This window comes from Mesoplodon densirostris, chromosome 14, assembly GCF_025265405.1.
Source record: "Mesoplodon densirostris isolate mMesDen1 chromosome 14, mMesDen1 primary haplotype, whole genome shotgun sequence".
NCBI lineage: Eukaryota > Metazoa > Chordata > Mammalia > Artiodactyla > Ziphiidae > Mesoplodon > Mesoplodon densirostris.
The window spans coordinates 80978304-80998634 of NC_082674.1; the positions used below are offsets into that span (position 1 = coordinate 80978304).

Consider the following 20331-nt stretch of genomic DNA (forward strand, 5'->3'; position numbering starts at 1 on the left):
CTGGGGACTGGAAAAGTGTGCTGAACCGCTTACAGTAAATGATCTCGTGGACGCCCACGCAGGCTGCCTTTCCGCGGCCCGAGACCCGAGCAGCTGTTCTGCGCTGAGTCCCGTAAAATAAGCAACGGAAAGGTAGGCACACCATAGCCCTCCAGGTGACCAGGGGTCCGGCTAGGGACAACTGCAGTGGGCATCCTTGCTTGAGTATCATAGAATCCAAGGCTTGACCAAGTTGCGGGCAAGTTGCAGGAAAAAAGAAAAAGTCCCCACTAGACGAAGTGTCGAAATATCTCAGAATAAACTAAGTAAACTAACGAACTAAAGGCCTGGAAAGTATTTTGGACCTCTCCAATCCTAAGAGGTGCCCCAGATGATTACCTCCTTGACCATACTCCAGGCCAGGCGGGAAACTCAAACCAGACACATCTCGAAAGCACCCCCCATTAACCTCTGTAGTAATGGAGGTCTCCCAGACTAATGTGGATTACATGAGATCAGAGTACAAATAAAAAAAACTCAAGATAGTGACTTGAGGTCTGAGGAATACAATTCCTGTAATTCCTGGAAAGCCATGGAACTTTTGAGACTTCTGTCTCTGAAGAAGGATTCTTACTTTGCATTCTGACTAACTGTCTCCAAGGAACTAGTCTGGGGCTCTTGTTACCTCCTGTGTTCCCACTTCCCCGGGCCTGACTCATTCTCAGAGGAATAAATACATACAACCTCCCCATCCCCATCCCAGGTCTTAGTACTGCAGGAGCCAAAGGTCACTTTCCTCCTCCACTTATGGAATAAAAAGATGCCTTTTCAAGAGATGACCTAACTTGTCTGATGGGGTGGCCCCAGCCAGAAACCTGACAAATCAGCTTTTTCTTGAAATATTCACTTTTACACTCTGGGCTTCAGGGACAAAGCAGCACGTTTACACTACCCCATCCAGAAGCCTCTGCTACAAACCTAGGAGAGGAGCCCCGGGAGTCTGACCTCAGCCAGGGGCCCCTCTGCAGGGAAACCTGAGAATGACAGGCCTGATTCTGTCTGTGATGTCTTCATGGGGTCCAGGTCAACCATGACAACCCAAGTCAGCTCAGAGCAGAGGATGGAGCCTGAAAAAAAAAATCTCCTTGTACTCAGAGTGCCACGGGGACTAAAATACTTGCTGATACAGACAGGGCACAAGCTGCGGAATCACTATAGGGTTGCTAAAGCCATCTTGGCCGATCTGCAAGGTTGTCCTGTGGCCAAGTTTTTATCATCGCCAAAAAGGTGCGTGATTTACCCTTGCACTTGAGATCCTAATGCCTAGGCTAGTGGAGAGCCTCACAGGTACACATCTTCTCACTGACCTTCACAAGGTTCTGGGTTACAGGTAGTGCATCAGTTCTGTGTACAGATGAGGGGATGGGCCCATGGTCACACCACAGTGACTCCAGGGACATGGGTCTGCCCCTTAGGAACTATGCTCCGGGACATCTCCATAGCGGGAATGACAAACCAATCCTGTCACCAGGGCTGAGTTCTGCTTTGTAGGATAAGGAAAAGGCTTGGGGGAGAACAAGGGAAGACAGACAGAATCTGTAATTAAATTAAACTCATGATATTTAAGTGCTGTGGATTCATATTGGTGTGTTAGTTCAACTTAGTGTGGACCCAGGCCTAAACTAAGGGAAAATGAAAACAACTTTGACAGCCATTTCCTTGCTTTCTTTCTCCACCCAAGAGGAACCAGTGGTTAACAGTATGGTGGCAACAAGTGGGTCAAAGGTCAGCCCCTCAGCCAGAGCTGGTTTCCATGGAGATGGGGCCTATTCATCCAGCACACAGAGCCTCTTCACAGCCACTTACACACAATTGAGCTATTACTGAGAGCCCAGGAGAGCTGTGTCTGGAGCACAGTGCACTAGACAGGGCAGGGTTTAATGGAGCTGATTAAATGGTAGTTGGGGAATTATCCCAGAGCAGGATCTGGGAATGTCCTTCAGAAGCAAGTGAAATCTCCAAGCCTGGTCCCATTCCCAACACCCGTCCCTTGTCCTGGGATAATGCCAGTGTTCATGCACTCCTGCTCACCTCACATTTCTTCCCACGTTTCCAAAGTTGAGGACAAACCCTCGTTCTGAGATTCCCAGACCTTTAGCATCTTCTTCATTTGCTCAGCATCGCTGTATTTTTGTGATTTAGAAAGATATCAACCCAAAGGCAAAGAACAGAAATTTAAGTAGGTGATCCACTTCGAGCATAAAATAAATTCCAGTGGATAGAGAATGTGGTTCAAAACCAGTACCTCTTAGAGGTGAGAAATCCTTGGCATTTGTTTGGGAATTCTTGAAATCCCATTTTTTTTTCCTGAAAGAATGGGGGCAGCATTCCTTCACAAAATGCACTGCCATCTGTGATTTATCAGACGTAGATTCTACCAAAACTCCCACAGCCTTTCAATAAGAGTGGAACAATAGAGGTGAAAAGTAAAATGACTAAATAAAAAGCCCTATGAAAAAAATTATTCTCTCACACAAAAACTTTAGATGAATGGTTTATATAGAACCATCCAAATCTGGAAACAATCCAAATGTCTTTTGACAGGCGAACGGAACAGCAAATACCGGCTTATCCATACAATGGAATACTACTTAGTAATGAAAAGGAAACACTGATACAGGCAGTGACAAGAATAAAGCTCAAATGCATTCTACTAAGCGAATGAAGCCAGACTCAGAAGGCTACACGCTTTACGAATCCACTTATATGTCATTCTGGAAAAGGCAAAACCATAGGGATGGAGACCAGATCAGTGGTTCCCAGGATCTGGGAGTGATTACAGGGCAGGTGTTGACTACAAGGGGACGCCCAGGGGAATCTGGTGGTGGATGGACTTGCTCTATACTGTGACTTTGGTGGTACAATTTGTCAAAATCCATAGAACTCCACAAAGAGTGAATTTTATACTATGTTAAAAAAAAAATCTCTGAATTAAGTCTTTTAGAGAACAAGTAAGGAAACAGTATACTGACTCTCCAGGCCGGGATAAAACAATAAAGAATCTGCTCTGTTCTCCTAAATTAGACCTGCCAAGATCGAAGTGCAGCAAACTCTTTACAATTCCGGTTGCTGTAATCTCTAACAAGGTGACGGTAAAGAGGCATATATTCAAGAACTGAAGCGTATCTGTGTCTGTTTTTTGAGGTTTGCTCTTCCTGAGTATGATTTGGGAAGAAAAAAATAATAGTGGAGGAGACATTCCTTAATAAGTAGGAGAGAAAATAATGGAAAGAGGATGAAAAGCAAATAGTTATGGTCTGAAGTGGGTTAGTGCCCGTGTGCTGAACGGGGGTGAACAAATTCAAGGTCTTCGTGCAGAGGGTCACTGTGACCTCACAGAGGTCACCCAGCCTTAGAAGATGAGACATACACATGTCTACCCAGATCCCTGGAATGGCACCTTCACCAGGACACTCATATCACTGCAGTGGCCCCAGTGGCCAGGACAATATGGTACCCACATGCATACCACAATATGTATAGTCAGTATTTGTTGGGTAATGAGTAAATCTGAGGTAGGAGCTCAGAGAAGAGAATCTGATTAGAGAGAAAAGGACAAGAAATACATGGAAAAGAACTACTGTATAGCATAGGGAACTCTACTCGATTCTCTGTAATGGCCTATATGGGAAAAGAATCTGAAAAAGAGTGGACATATGTATAACTGACTCACTTTGCTATACACCTGAAACTAACACAACACTGTAAATCAACTACACACCAGTAAAAATTAAAAAAAAAAAGAAATACATGGAAGATTTACACAGATCATTTAGTCAAGCTGAGTATTAGGAAGTGTGCTGAGAGAGATTTAAAATAACAATTACAGGGCTTCCCTGGTGGCGCAGTGGTTAAGAATCTGCCTGCCAATTCAGGGGACATGGGTTCGAGCCCTGGTCCGGGAAGACCCCACATGCCATGGAGCAACTAAGCCCGTGCGCCACAACTACTGAGCCCATGCACTGCAACTACTGAAGCCTGCGCGCCTACAGCCTGTGCTCCACAACAAGAGAAGCCACCACAATGAGAAGCCTGTGCACCACAACGAAGAGTAGCCCCCGCTCGCTGCAACTAGAGAAAGCCCATGTGCAGCAACGAAGACCCAACACAGCCAAAAATAAATAAATTAAATAAATTTAAAAAAATAAAATAAAATAACAATTACAAAACCAAACACGCAAAAAACAAAAAACACCACATAAAATAAACCCCCAAAAGAGAAGACAGAGGCATACAGAGGCCAGAATGAATGGTATGGGAGCCTTAACTCTCTAGCCCTGAGCTACTCAGCCCAGACCTGTGCGCCATGCAGGCTGCTGATCTGGGAGGTTCCCTGGGCAGGCCTGGAGGGAACACAGTGAAGATCCTAAAGTATCTCAACAGGGCGAACATTTCCATTGCCTTAAACAACATCCAGGTGCTGTTTACTAACATTATAACTCACTTCATGGGCTTCCCTGGTGGCGCAGTGGTTGAGAGTCTGCCTGCCGATGCAGGGGACACGGGTTCGTGCTCCGGTCCAGGAGGATTCCACATGCCGCGGAGCGGCTGGGCCCATGAGCCACGGCCGCTGAGCCTGTGCGTCCGGAGCCTGTGCTCCGCAACGGGAGAGGCCACAGCAGTGAGAGGCCCGCGTACCGCAAAAAAACAAAAACAAAACAAAAAAACACCTCACTTCATCTTCACAACAATCATCTGAGGTGGGAGCTGTTAGCCCCATTTTACAGGTGGGAAAACTGAGGCACAAGGAAGCTATCAAACTAGCCCAGGGTGGGATCTGAATCTACCCTGACCCGCGGGTCTGCACGTATAACCCCTACATTATTGGAAAAATGGGATAAACCCGTGAAGACAGAGGTTCACAGGGATGAAGCCCTACACTCACAGATATCCCACTGCTAAGGGTAGGAAGGGCGATATGGCTGAACTGACAGCCACACATATGACAATGACTTTGGCGGAGTCACTTCTGCCCTGTGGTGCCCCAAAAAGGAGGCTGCTTCACTGTCTGATGCTCCTCCCCAGTGCCCGGGGAATGGTGTTCTGGTCCAGAGCAGAGCGGCTGCCCAAGGACATTCAAAACTATATTGTCTGGAGAGAGTCAGTGAAGAGAAGACAACAGACGGCCGTCTTCTGAATGTGAAGGCTGTCACGTGGACGAGGAGGAATTCCGCTTGCTCTGCCCTGCCCCTATCACTGCAGGTGTCCAGGCAGAGGCCAGACAACAAATTGTTGCACCAGATAGCCCTGTGATCTCAGCCCATGATGAATTATTCTCAGATGCAAAGTGATCCTCAGGTCTCCGAGAGCAAGTGAGGAATGGAAAAGCCCCGTTCCAACTCAAAGAAGAAATGTAAACCAGGCTGCTGGGAGGAAGCAGCAGACGGCGAAGGAGAGGTGTCATGTGTGGCTGGGTCGGGGATGCAACCTTGCAGTCCAGGGCATCTAGACACCCCATTTCCCAAGGGCGGGCAACCGGCAGAGCTCATGGCAGGGGCGTTCCTCCTGACGGCTTATCCACCTCGTCCATCAGCAAGTGTCTTTCCTGCATTGTATCGACAGTAGCTGCTGACAAGCTGTCCAGCTTCCTAGCAAATGTGCACAAAGCTTATTACCAGAGAAGCAATCGAAGCTTAGCGCCTGAGAAGCAGAGTTTGTTTGCTACCAAACCTGGAGGTGAAGCTTTGGTTTTCCTTGAGGCCTGAACACCGTAAAAATCTCCAAGAAACTATTTAGAGCATTTAGGAACTGGCGGGACTTCTTATGCCTCAGCAAATTAATCCTCTTTCTGTTTTGTATTATGATGAACAGTTGCTATTATCAAGATGTATTTCCAAAGAAATGGTTGAGAGCTGTCTATGCTTCCTAATGATTACTTTTTCCATCTTAAAATACGTTTTGGGGCTTCCCTGGTGGCACAGTGGTTGAGAGTCCGCCTGCCGATGCACGGGACACGGGTTTGTGCCCCGGTCCGGGAAGATCCCACATGCCGCGGAGCGGCTGGGCCCGTGAGCCATGGCCGCTGAGCCTGCGCGTCCAGAGGCTGTGCTCCACAACAGGAGAGGCCACAACAGTGAGAGGTCCGCGTACCGCAAAAAAAAAAAAAAAAAAAAAAAGTTTTCTACCAATAAGAGCCAAAATTATGCTTGGACAAATCTCTTAAGATAATTTACTGGATTAAATTTGTGTGTTTCAAAGGACTTTCAATACACCCTATAATGTGTTTGGGAACATTTATATGTTCTTCCCCGCAAAATAGAGCATTAACCCCGAGAGAACCAAGATTTCAAAAGGCAAGGGATCTATCCAAGCTTAGACTAAGTTTTGGAAAGTTTAAGACATTTGCTCCTTTATGACAAACTAACAGCAAATTAAAAGGTGATATCCACCTGCATCCTCAGGCTTTTTTTCTGGCGACACAATCAAGTCGACTGTATAGGATGTACGGCCTGGGAAAACCAGTAAAAACAGCAACAACTTGAAGCTATTACATTTTTTTTTGTTTTAAAAAGGACTTGTAATACTACTGATTCTGTTCCACGGAATAGGAGTACCATGTAGGGGTGTAGAAGAAATGGGTACTTTACAGTAGCCCCACGTATAAACTGGTTGAGTCCACTGTAAGGAAATTTGGCAACATGATGAAGAGCTTCAAAATGCTTGTAACTTTTCACTCCATGAGCCCAGTCTGGGAATCAACACTAGGGTCATAATCCTACATTTATAAAAATCTTTAGACACAAAAGACATGCACTGGACTCTTGTTTATAAGAGTAAAATACCAGAAAAATCTGAGTTTCTAAAAATAAGGGGAATGGTGTGTCAATTGGAGACAAAGCTTGCGGTAAAATATTACGTGAAAAAAGCAAGCCACCAAATTCTACCTCAGTATGAAGACACTGATGTTTGAAAAGAGAAGCAAGTACATAAATTACACACCAGAAGAAAAGGTCTGGCAGAAACTGGACCAACATATTTAAATGGTTATATTTGGATGACAGGACTCAGGGACATTAAAAAAAAATCTTCCCCCAATCTCCAAATTTTCTTTCATAAACATGCTTCTCTCTCCCTTTCTCTCTCTTCGAGCAGCTCTGTTAACACAAGGAAATACTCCCTCTGCATGTGCTTGCCCACCGTGTGGGGTGAATCTTCCCCACCTCCTTTCAAGAACGTACAGCCATATATAAGCACACACGCACGTGTTCCTGCCTTTCTGATCCTTCCTTCCATCCTTCCTTTCCTCCTCTTCCTTACCCTCCCCCCTTCTTCCCCCGTCTTCTTCTTATTCTTTTTTTCTAAATTTAAACAGACTTGGTATTATATCACACTTTTCCCAATAGCTCCTCAGTTTGCTTTAAAATAAGGGCCTAATTTCTAAGATTTCTGTTGCCTTGGCAGCCCACTGCAGCCTCTGCTTCATGGCTCACTCACTACATTCAAACCACTCTGCACTCCTCAGGGACCTCAAGTCAAGATGTGTATCTTGAAGGGGACCCCAACCCACTGCTCCCCAACCTTCCTTCACGGCCCCCTAGGAGGCAGGCTGGACTCCACACTGGCTCTGGCTGCCCTTCCCCAGCATAAGGTCCCTACATGTAAATGGACACTGATTTGTGCCCCCCTCCCGCCACTTGAAATGCGGTCCCTCCGAGTATGGGACCCTAACTTTTTAAATAAATCAGTAAATCTAAATCATTTACCTACTTCTCTGTAGTTTAAAAAAATGTTACTTTCGGATCCCCTGGTGGCGCAGTGGTTGAGAATCTGCCTGCCAATGCAGGGGACACGGGTTCGAGCCCTGGTCTGGGAGGATCCCATATGCCGTGGAGCAACTAGGCCCGTGAGTCACAACTACTGAGCCTGCGCGTCTGGAGCCTGTGCTCCGCAACAAGAGGGGCCGCGATAGTGAGAGGCCCGCGCACCGCGATGAAGAGTAGCCCCCGCTTGCCTCAACTAGACAAAGCCGTCGCACAGAAACGAAGACCCAACACAGCCAAAAATAAATAATAAATAATAAATAAATAAATAAACGTTACTTTTAGTTATAGAACCAACTACCTATAAATAATACCATTATCCATATTTTTAAAAGTAGAGAAAATAATCGGAAGTACTACTAATGGACCCATTACCCATACTGAATACTTTAACATTTTCCCATAGTGATCTCAGAGCTCTCCCGACTTAAAAAAAAAAAAAAGAAAAGAAACAAAGTGTTATTGATACACAGCTAGAGTACCCAATCTCAGCCATCCATTTCCCCACCCTCCCCAGAAGTAACTATCGTCCAAACGTGCTGTTTATCATGCCTCTGCATATTTCTACACTCATTACATATATATTTTCACAATTTACAGACTCAATTTGGGTGTTTCCCCCAACTTTTTATTTAGAAAAACTCCAAATTTACAGGAAAACTGTAGGAGAAGAACAATGAAAACCCATTTGCCCTTCAACCAGGTTAATCATCGTTAACATGTTCCCAAATTTGCTTTATGTTTACCTTTCTCCCTATACATGTGCACGCGCGCGCGCGCACACACACACACACACACACACACTTTCATTTTGCTGAACCATTTGAAAGTCATATGTAGACATCGTGACACCTTACCCTAAGCACCAGGACACTCTCCTGTGTAATCACACTCTCCTGAGAGTTTTAAACCTTCATATAAATGGCACTACATTTTAGGTATCCTTTAGCAGCTTGTTTTTCCCAATCAACATTAGACTTTTGGAATCCATTCGTGTTAATACTCATGTATCTGGTTAACTCACTGTATTCTACCATATGACTGCATTTGTTTATTTAATATATCGATGGCTACATACACTGTTCCAGTTTGTGCTACTGCATACAGTGCAGCAATGATTATTCTTGGTCATGTCCCTTGTGCCATGTGTAGGAGATCTGCTGCGTCATAAGATACAGGCTTCTTCAATTTTACTAGATAGTGCCAAATCACTCCTCAAAGTATTATACTAATTTAAGAATCATTGACTAACCAATATCCTTGCCAACACCTGTACTCCCAGACTTTAATTTCTGCCATCTCTTCATCTTAATTAGCATTTCCCTGACCCTGCTTCTTCTTCTTCTTCTTCTTCTTCTTCTTTTTTTTTTTTTTTGCGGTACGCGGGCCTCTCACTGCTGTGGCCTCTCCCGCTGTGGAGCACAGGCTCCGGACGTGCAGGCTCAGCGGCTGTGGCTCACGGGCCCAGCCGCTCCGCGGCATGTGGGATCTTCCCGGACCGGGGCACGAACCCGTGTCCCCTGCATCGGCAGGCGGACTCTCAACCACTGCGCCACCAGGGAAGCCCCCCTGCTTCTTCTTTTAAATGGAAAGTGTAGGACACATTTAACCTCTTCTGAACATTCTATGTCACCATCATGACCCTCCGTTACAAAGCACTTTCCTGCAGTATTACTGCATGTCCTTCCCCTTACCTATATGGTCAGCTGCCACTTTTTTTTTTTTAAAAGATGTTGGGGGTAGGAGTTTATTAATTAATTTATTTATTTTTGCTGTGTTGGGTCTTCGTTTCTGTGTGAGGGCTTTCTCTAGTTGTGGCAAGCGGGAGCCACTCTTCATCGCGGTGCACGGGCCTCTCACTATCGCGGCCCCTCTTGTTGCGGAGCACAGGCTCCAGACGCGCAGGCTCAGTAGTTGTGGCTCACGGGCCTAGTTGCTCTGCGGCATGTGGGATCCTCCCAGACCAGGGCTCGAACCCGTGTCCCCTGCATTAGCAGGCAGATTCTCAACTACTGCGCCACCAGGGAAGCCCCGGTCAGCTGCCACTTTAATCTGCAGGTGATCAGGCCATCCAGTAACCAAGTGGTGTTCCTAAATCAAGTCAGTAAAATCCTGGATAAAGGTGCAGGGACCCCGCCTACAGATTAAAGAGCAAGAACTCTAGTAAATGACAATAGGACGAGTTTTTCAGTGGAACAAGGGCCTATTTTAATTAAATAGTTCCTAGTTCTTGATTTGAATATAGATGTTTGAAACCAATCGACGTGTAGTGTCTAGATAAGTAGTATAAACTCTCTACTCTGGGAACTAGTGAAAAATGGACAAGACAGAGGTCAGAAAGCTTACCGTCTCCCCTTAACAGAAAGGTGTGCAGCCCTCCAGCCCGAGTTGCTTAACTGCAGGTGAAAGGAAGCAGCCTCACTTCAATTACTCAGGAGGGGACAGGGAGGAAGAAGAAGAGATGAGCAGAAGGCATGGGATGATGGGAAACACGCTCAGAGGAGAGTCAGACCGGGCTGGTGGTTCCAGCTCATCTTCCTGGTCTATAAAAGGAGATCAACTAGATGGCTTCAAATTTTTGTTCTTTCAACTCAAACATTCAATGGTTCTACATAAAAGCCTTTGAAAAATTCATTTTACTTTGGTCCTAGTCAAAACTGGAGTTCACAGAGCTGATCCTCGGTCATCAAAAACAAAACAAAAAAGATTCTATCTTCATTATTTAAGAAGTTAGAAAAGGGTAGGATGCATTTTAGAATATTCCCATCAAAAATGGCTAAAGTTACTTTTAGCGTTTTGAAAAGCAAGCATTTATTGCCTGGAAAACCAAATTTCTTAAGGGATAAAAGACATATATACATGAAATTTTTTACCCCATAAATACACAGTGAACACCTCTCAGGTACTCTTCTAGGCATGGGGAGAGAAGAACACCATATCTGATCCCAAGGAATTCATGATCTAATGCAGGAGACAAACAAGAAAACAACAGTTTTAATATAAGCTGATTGGTGCTATTTAATTGTAGTATAGGCTACTGGGGGGAGGGCTGTACAGAAGTCAATCACGATCAAGAATAGGAAGTTCGGGCTTCCCTGGTGGCGCAGTGGTTGAGAGTCTGCCTGCCAATGCAGGGGACACGGGTTCGTGCCCCAGTCCGGGAAGATCCCACATGCCGTGGAGCGGCTAGGCCCGTGAGCCATGGCTGCTGAGCCTGCGTTCCACAACGGGAAAGCCCACAGCAGTGAGAGGCCCGCGTACTGCAAAAAAAAAAAAAAAAAAAAAAAAAAAGAAAGAAAGAATAGGAAGTTCGCTGGCTTATCTGGTCCAGTCATTTATGGACATTTACTGCTGAGTGAATATGCCCCTAATGCATCAGCCTGTTCTAAGATGATGTCAGTGTCTGGAAGGCATTAGGGCAGGAGGTGTCTACACCACGAGTCATGCAGTTCACCTACTGAATGAAGAAGATGGTTAGCCTCTGAAGACTTCTGGTGAATCCCCAGCATTCTACAGACAATAGGATCACTAAGAAGAAGGCAACTCTCTCCCCTCCCCGGGAGAGTCACTGGAGTTAAAGCAAGCCAGCGGGAGGCCGGCTACCACTAGAACGGACGCTTTGCGCTCTCCTGCAGAGCTCTGCTCACACACCTCCTTGCCAGGGCCTCCCCTCACTCCTCCGAGCCTGAGCTGCTCCAGGTGACTGTTTTTTTTTTTTTTTTTTAAAGAAAGTAGAGTTTATGGGTGGGCGTGGGTAGGGAGGGGGCCGCGCCAAGGCTCTCAGGAGTGCAGGGCCCGCCATGTGTCCAGGGGGCCACGATGAGGGATGTACTTGACCCCACAGCCATCTGGAATGAGCCGCTTTTCTGCCACCATGTTTTCAAATTCATCTGCATTAAACTTAGTAAATCCCCACTTCTTGGAGATGTGGAACTTCTGGCGGCCAGGGAACTTGAACTTGGCCCTGTGCAGGGCCTCAATCACATGTTCCTTGTTCTGCAGCTTGGTGCAGATGGACATTATGACCTGGCCAATGTGGACCGTGGCCACTGTGCCCTGGGGCTTTCCAAAGCACCACGCATACCTGTCTGGAGCCTAGATTGGGGACAGCAAGCCAGTCATTAATGTCCACTGGAAAGGGCTGTCTCCAAGGTCCTTTAGGGCAACCCATACAGGCAACAGGCTGCATACACTACCGAGGAGGCTGCTGTTTGCAGCCATTGCGCACCAGGGCCCCATGGGGAAAAGAGCACAGTTGGCTTAACTGACTGCAAATCCAGGTGACGTTTTACTCTACTTTATCAGTTCTGTAAGGACTGGTTTTCCTGTTTGTCTCCCTGCATTACAAGCTCCCACGGGCTGGGACCCTGTCGGAGTCTACTTGGCAACCCCAGAAGGTGTTCTGTAATTGTTAAATGGATGGACGGATGCATGCACACCAGGCATTCTTCTAAGGCAGGCGGGAAGGGAGGGGGTTGATAATATTGGGCTGATCAGTTTCACAACATGTAAACATTTGCAAAGCAGTAGAAAGCATGGAAAATGTTTGTGGGCTGGTATGTTTGTTTTGATGTGCTTTATTTTCTGAGGCAAAGTGAAGTGGGTGAAATGAACGAAGTTAGCATCACTAACCACGGACTGAAAGTTGTTTGGAATCCCTCGTTTCCGAAAACTCCAAGCACAGCAGGACGTAAGGCTCCCAGATGGCAAGTGGGCTGTCAGGTCTTCACAGGCAACGGAAACGGGCAAATTGCATTTTGCACAGTCACATACCTTCTCAGCAGATCCCAGCTATGATTTCTGCATCAGTCAAGTAATTCAGGGGCGGGGGCGGGCGTAGATTAAAGGTACCTGGAGCCAGGGAAGGCTGGGCAGAGAGGGCCCGAACTTGCCCACACTTTGTTAGTCTCCTTTCATCCCTTCTGAATAAAGTCTGCATTCCTTTTCTCAGAGAAGGAAGCCCTACTCCCCACCTAACACAGCGCTGAATGCGATGGACTCGGAACCCCCCAAGCCAAGCTGTGCAAGGAAGCTGAACCCGGGCCAGTGTTAGCACAGGAGAGAAAGGCAGATTGTCCCCCTGGCCCAGCTCAAATGGTTCATTCTCTTCCTAGGCCTCAAAACCCTAATTTGACCACAAAAACCTGGCCTCTGGTGTTTCTGTTATGAGTATCGGATTCCTTGGGCTGAACTTGGCTGTTCACTGCCTGAACAAATTACATTAACAATACAGAGAAATGTATACAGGGCCTTAAAAACACTGCTGAGCAGGGACCAAAACAAAGACGGTGGTGTCCTAGCAACAAACCTCACCCCCCAGCAGCCTCCGGCCCTGCCAGGGATTGTAAGCCATCGAGCTCCTCTCTTCTCTGCAAACAATTAGGGACAGAGAAGTCACAATTACATATGGGATTTACAGCCAGAGGAGCAATCTATAAATCAGGGAGCTCCCACCCCCAGCCATTCCCAGCCAGATAATCAGAGCCAGATGTTCACCACAGCTGCTTCAACGTGGGTACACTGCTCTCCAGCTCAGCCCCGTTCCTCCTCTGAGAACCGGCAGAGGCTCCAGCCAGAGAATCCTGCCAAGCCAGAGGGGGCCTCTGTACCCTGTAGCTGGCCCAACTGTATGAAGAGCTGGGTCGTGTGGGAACTGTTCGTGAGAGCCACTGCAGAGGTGCCCGGCGCTCTCACTGGTGAGCACCGTGGCTCCCGGAGCTCCCTGGAACTTTGCACGGTTTGCGGACAGTGGCGACAAAAAACCATCATCAGCAGCAGCATGACTATTCATCATCACTTGTGAAGTGCTGAGCACCCCGTGAGTACTTCATAGGTCCTCCCTCATCGAAGAACACTCTTAAGAGATCAGTCCATTTACAAACCAAGAAACTGAGCCTCAGAGAGGGGCAACATTTTTCTAGAACGCTCCAGTGCTGGTAAGAAGCAGAGTAGCGACTCAAAGCTGGGTCAGCTTGAAACGGATGCCCCAATACCTTCATTAAATTGTGGAGGGGTGGGGACTCTGAATCAGGGTGAGGGGCTGGCAGTTTCCAAATCACTCTTTTGACGGTCAGACTTGGAAGAGACTTGTCATTATTTTATTCCTCCAAAGTGGCTGGCGTTTTAAAGTTCTGGACTGAACCAAGTCAAACTGTTAGGACCTGGGGCCATGGAACAGCAAACTCCAAGTGTGGTAAAAGCTAGGCTATTCAAATATTGCCAAGGTGTTTCTCTCCCCAGGCCTCCTTTTTATGCACGTCTTAATTTTTTAACTTATTTATTAAGAGATACATGCAGTGATATGCACACATCTTAAATGTGCAGCTCAAGGAATTTTTACATATGGACAAACCTGTGTCACCACCACCAGATCAAGATATGGAACATTCTAGAACCCATTCTAGAAGTTTCTCACATGTCCCCTCCCAGCCAATATTCCTCTGCCCTCCCCCACAAGGTAGCCACTATTCTAACCTTTATCACCATAGAGAGCTTTGCTTGTTTTTGAGCACGTGGAATCACACAGTGTGTCTCTGGTGTAAAGACGTGTCTTTTTCACAGTTTTGGTTATTCTCAGGGTCAAACCCGGGCTCCCAATTCAAAACTGCCCACAACGAAAACCCGACATTTCCTGTCCGCTATACCAGCTGTGCAAGACAATTCCAGGACACTTGGAATTCCTCTTCCCAGAACCCTGTTTGTGGTGTCTAAGACGCCCTGTCCTCAAGGGGTGGACAAGCCCCTGGCCATTTGTCTTCGAGCACTGCTGGTAACTGAATCTGGTAGTAACAAGCTGTGTTTACCCCACTTGTCACCTTCATCCTTCACCCGCTGACAGCCACCATCTTTCACTCCTCAGGAAGTGCAGGAGGCCAGGGAGGATGTGGCTGGGGGGGGCAGGAAGGTCTGGGCTCTGAGTGCCCTCCAGTTCGGGCTGTCCCTCACACCTCTCACCACCCACTGGGGCAAGAGGAGGCCGCCCACTCGCCATCCACGCACATGGGCCCCCTGTAGGGTTGGGCCTTTCACTTAGAAACCTGGGCAGGAAAGCTATGCGGGGGAGTGGGGGTGGAGTGGCAAGAAGTTTCCGTGGAGATGATGCAAAAAGGCCAGCACAACAGGAAGGGATCCTAAGCAAAGAGCTGGGAGGGGCAGGATTTTCTTTTCTTGGCTTTCTCCCCACCGTCCTGAAGCGCAGTGCTACTCACCTTAACGCCTTGGCACTGCCCCAATTTCACTTCCCAGGGTGGGTATTTTTAGCTGCTCTGAGCACCTGTTTGTTTCCATGAACGTTTTAAAATTCTCAGTCTGCTGTCATATTACGACACAGGATACTTACTTCCAAAGGATCTAATGCTACCAGCCGGAAGTAGCAGATCCTCAGGAATTCATACTCTCATCCAAGCGTTTATGGCTGACACATAAATACAGTGGCCTACCTTCCAAATAAAGCTGTGGGACATGGGATGCCACAGAGGATATTTTTGGGTATAACTTCTAGATGCAAGAAACAATTGAAGAGATAGAAATATGGAATGATAGTATATTCTTTTTTTTTTTTTTTTTGGCCACACTGCACGGCTTGCAGGATCTTAGTTCCCTGACCAGGGATGGAACCTGGGCCCCCAGCAGTGAAAGCGCAGAGTTCTAACCGCTGGACCACCAGGGGATTCCCTTATAGCATATGCTTGAGGGACATATGCCGTGTAGGCATATGTCTGAGTATCTGTGATGAGGACTGCTAGAAAATTTCAGAACTTAAAATTGACATAGACGCAGGCCACTCCCACGTTCAGCATTTCGAAGCCCAATGCAGTCTTCCGTCACTGCCGCTCGGGTCCACAAAGGAGCTGGGGCCCATCCCCACACCCCTGGCCCCCGGCACGCAGGGAAACAGGAGGTTTCGCATTCAAGGGATTTCCCGGGCTCCCCAGTCTCGGCCCGTACACCTCTCTTCTGCTTCATCACCTACCCCACCAACCTCCAGGACTCCTCCTGGAATCAAACAGACTCTCTTGTCCTGGGAGATGAGTTTTGTCCTGTTCTAGTCCTGGGGGTTTCTAAATTCCAGTCTATTTCCTAACTCAGTAACTGATACGGGAGAGTCTTCTGAGCTTTCCCACGCCTCTCTTGGGACCCCAACAGTGACCCTGAGCAGAACAGGCTGAGCGGGGGGGTGGGGGGTGGGGTGGTCCAGAGGAGGAGCGCCCACGCCCAACCTGTGAGTGAGCACGTCCTTCCCCAGGGGTTGAAGGTATGGAGGTGCACCTGGCTCCAAACCTTGTGCAAGGCGCACGGAAGCGGGTGAGAAAACTCTCAGCGGCGATGGAAGCACAGCTGTATGTGTCTGCAGCCACTTAAAGCAGCACACACGCTCCTACCTCCAAGCCTTTACTCTCGCTGTTCCCCTGCCCGGCATCCTCTCCCCTCTCTCCCAGTTCAGACTCAGTTCAAAAGGGAGCTCCTCGGAAGAAACATCAAGACCCCAGACTGCAATGAGCCTTCCTTCCTCGGAAGCACAGGTCAAACACGTGAACGCTTCCCAAAGCCAGGCAGCCCCACGCATGCTCCTTCCAGCTCATGAAAGCTGTAAATAATTGTTGATATGCTCTATCTCTTGTGGTTCCAGGCAGGGAAAGCAATTCCTTAATTAATGTTTATGTTTACGTAATGTAACGTAATGTTTATGTTTGAGAGGCTCTCGGTAAATAATAAAGCACTTGGACCCCTGGACACCTAAATTCTTAGAGCTCTCAGGGCCATGCTACCTTTGTCACACCCCCGTGGAAGGAACAGGCCCTAACAGACAAGGGTAAAACATTGGGAACAGCCTGGATGAACCCAGCCCTCTGCACTGTCATCTGATGCTCCCTTCGATGGGCTACTGAAAACTCTTCCTCCTCTGGATGAGTCATGGCTGTGTCTCATTCATTTTTTTTTATTATTATTATTTTTTGCGGTGCGTGGGCCTCTCACCGTTGCGGCCTCTCCCGTCGCGGAGCACAGGCTCCGGACGCGCAGGCTCAGCGGCCATGGCTCACGGGCCCAGCCGCTCCGCGGCACGTGGGATCTTCCCGGACCGGGGCACGAACCCGCGTCCCCTGCCTCGGCAGGCGGACTCTCCACCACTGCGCCACCAGGGAGGCCCTGTGTCTCATTATTTACGGTGGGTTTCACTCAGCAAACAGTGATCGTTTTACCTCTTCGTTTCCAATCGTTAGTGTCTCGGCTACTGTGTCAAATGCAACCCCTCTCTCCCTTCCCAGCTCCTCACATTTGTTATTTACTCAAACAAGAAAGCCTGTCTATCTCGCCTACCCGGCAATGACCGGGAGGCACCGCTAGAGATGCCTGCCAAGGGGAGAAACCACAGGGCTCAGTGAGAGGCTGCGGCTGTGCGAGGTCCAAGGCCTCCCCCATCAGGGCAGGCAGCTCCTGGGAGAAGCTGGAATGGAGATGGGGACACTCAGTGTGTGTGGAGCAGGGATTAGGCGGGCGGCGGTGGGGGGACCTCTCAGGAGGCAGGGGAGAGGTAGAGCTGAGGTCACTAGAAGGACCCAGCGATGGTCCTATCGCGGGGAGTGTCCCCCACAGAGCCTGACACAGGGCTGGGACCCAAGAAGTACTGCTGAATCAACACTGACTTGTGAAGATTCTGTCCTGTCCCCAGGGACACAACCTAGGACAGGTCCTTCTAGATCCTCTCCTTCTCCAGGATTTTAGGTACATGGAGATCGAAATGCCTTTTTTCTTACCAAGAGACACCTATGTCTCAAATGGGAGGTCCCTTCAAAGAAGATAAACAGTTTCCTAACTCATTAGCAATCTCACGGGGACCTCCCTGCTGGTCCAGTGGTTAAGACTCTGTGCTTCCACTGTAGGGGGCACGGGTTCGATTCCTGGTCGGGGAACGAAGATCCCTCATGCTGCATAGTGCATCCAAAACAAAACAAAAAACAAAACAAGACACCAAACTCCCTGATTTCCCTGTCTGGAACCACCCTAGGTCTGCTAGACTCCCCAGGACTGGACGTATCGGTCACATTTGGGTGGGGGGAAAATCATCTCATAATTTGGAAATGCAATAGCTGCAGCAGTAGGTTTCCGTGCAAAGGTGTTTCTTCCCATCACCCACTCCCTGTGTCAGCCCTCAGTCTCAATGCTGCACCTTTTGCTCCTTGGGATGACCCAGGAATCTGCATTTCAACAAGCAGCCGGGATGATTCTGAAGCGGAGGTCCGTGGACCACACTTTGAGAATCACTGTCCTGAGCGTTCTGCGGGTTTGAAGACCCTGATCATCCTCCCTGTGGTTCTCTACTCCCTCCTCTGACCCAAGAGGCCCACCTGGACATTCAGGGTTCGAGCAGCTCCCTCTGGGAGCACAGGCAATGAGCAGACCACAGGAGAAGAAGCAGGCTGGCCAGCGACTCCTGGCACTGCGGCCCTCACCCCCAACTATGGAGGATGGATGGGGCTAAGCTCTCGTCTCATTCAAGTGCCACTGGCTTCACACGCACCTCTGGTCACAGCCTCAAGCAAAGGAAGATGTCCCATGGGTTTCTGTGCCTTTGTGGGCCCTACACTGGGGTCCTCAAGCACCCTCCTCCTCTGCGCTGCTGCCTGGGGATGTACTTCCTTATTCACGCCCCAGGCCCTTCTCCTGGGTGGCTTGGGAACACACATTCATCTGTCCGACTTGGAGGAAACTCTCCTAACTAGACCACCCTCTTTACCTGTTCACCCTGTGGCACTTTTAGATTAAGAGAAATACTTGACCCTGTTTTTCAATGACTCCTGTAAAATCTACAAAAGATGTGGAGGAAAAAGAACTCAATGACATACAAATGGGGCTGAACCTGCCAAGCCCAGAATATTTTGAAAAATAACCTTTAACTTTTTCGTATTAATTTCATATTGACTCCCAAGGGGAAGATGAAAAAAATTCAGTTTTTTATAATCCATCACTTCCTCAAGATAATAAAAAATGAACCGAAGATAGCAAAAATGCGGCCTATAAACATCTTTTTCTTTTTTTTTTTTCTTCCTGGAATTGTCCCTTCCACAAAAAAGGGAGTTCCTAGCATTCCAGAGGCTCTCCCTCCACTGGACCTGGTGTTCAGTCCTCTCTCGGTATCCACAGGGGATTGGTTCCAGGACCCATATCCATGGATGCTCAAGTCCCCCTATATGAAACCGTGTCATATTTGCATATAACCTAGGCACATCCTCCCGTACACTTTAAATCATCTCTAGATTAACTGTAACACCTAATACAATGTAAATGCTATGTAAACAGTTGTCACTGTGTGGCAAATTCAAGTTCTGCTTTTTGGAGCTTTCTAGAATTTTTTCCCCCTGAATATTTTCAACCTGCAGTTGGTCAAACCTGGGATTCAAAACCCACAGATACGGAGGGCCTGCTATATTTGGCTCCAGATGTGTGGAAAAACTAAAACTGCGTGTGTGACAAGATAAACACACATCTAGAAATCACTCGGAAAATATGTAATGGTAAGAATTTAGCTTTTCTACCATGAATTAGATACGGCTCGCCCCCTCACTTCCTTCAGGTCTCTGCTCAAACGTCACGTCTGTGAGGACTTTCCTGACACCATCATACAACAGCATCCCGATCTTCACTCTCTCCGCTTCTTTCTCTGCTTTATTTTCCTTTCCTCAATACCTGACACTGTATATTTGTTCACTGTCTCTTTCCCCAACCAGAAGGTGAGCAACTGGAAAGCTGCCATTTTCTTCCCTGCTATATGCCCAGTACCTTGAAAGCGCCTGCCATGTCCGTGTACCCAGTGAAGGACCTCATCCGTCTGCCTGTCAGTCCATCCACCCACCCAAATAGCTCTCCATCATTTAGTAAATGCCAACCACAATCTAGACGCCATGACGGGTGTTGTGTAATGGGAGAGAGACAGACGTGAGCCAGATGTGGCTTTTGCCCTTGGAGAGAAAGATACCAGGCAGAGGTCTGTATACAAAATACAAAGCTATGTTTGAGGTAAGTGCCTGAAAAGGATGGGCAAGGTAGGGCAGGACCTACTTACGTTTAGGGGATCAGGGAAGTTCTCCAAAGAAAGGGACGTTGAAGCTGAGCCCTGGAGGCGGAGGGGGTCACCCAGATGAAGAGTGGGGTGAATGGGAAGCACTCAGGAAGACACAGGGTGGGAAGAGCTTGGTGGATGTGAATGAGTGAGAAACTGACATGAAGAACAAGAAAAAGACCACATCTGGCAGACAGACAGGCGGTCACCTGGAACTGAATCCGTGACAATCGAGCAACGACTCTGTTTTTGCTTTTTGTTAAACAACTATTTTTTTCTTTTTCTTTTTGAAAATATTTATTTATTTATTTGGTTCCGCCGGGTCTTAGTTGCGACATGAAGGATCTAGTTCCCTGACCAGGGATCGAACTGGGGCCCCCTGCACTGGGAGCGCAGAGTCCTAACCACTGGACCACCAGGGAAGTCCCAAGCATCGACTTTGTTTACAAGATATATAAAAGCAGGGAACAGACA

General features: G+C 47.8%; 1 protein-coding gene and 1 non-coding gene across 2 annotated transcripts in view; both read right to left on the minus strand.

Moving 5' to 3' along the window:
- TCF7L1 (transcription factor 7 like 1) overlaps positions 1–20331 on the minus strand; it is a 163104-nt gene that overhangs the window by 69350 nt on the left and 73423 nt on the right. The gene's annotated exons all lie outside the window — the stretch shown is intronic.
- LOC132502260 (small nucleolar RNA SNORA70) lies at positions 11939–12073 on the minus strand. The gene has a single exon (XR_009534453.1). It is a non-coding gene; the product is annotated as a small nucleolar RNA SNORA70 (small nucleolar RNA).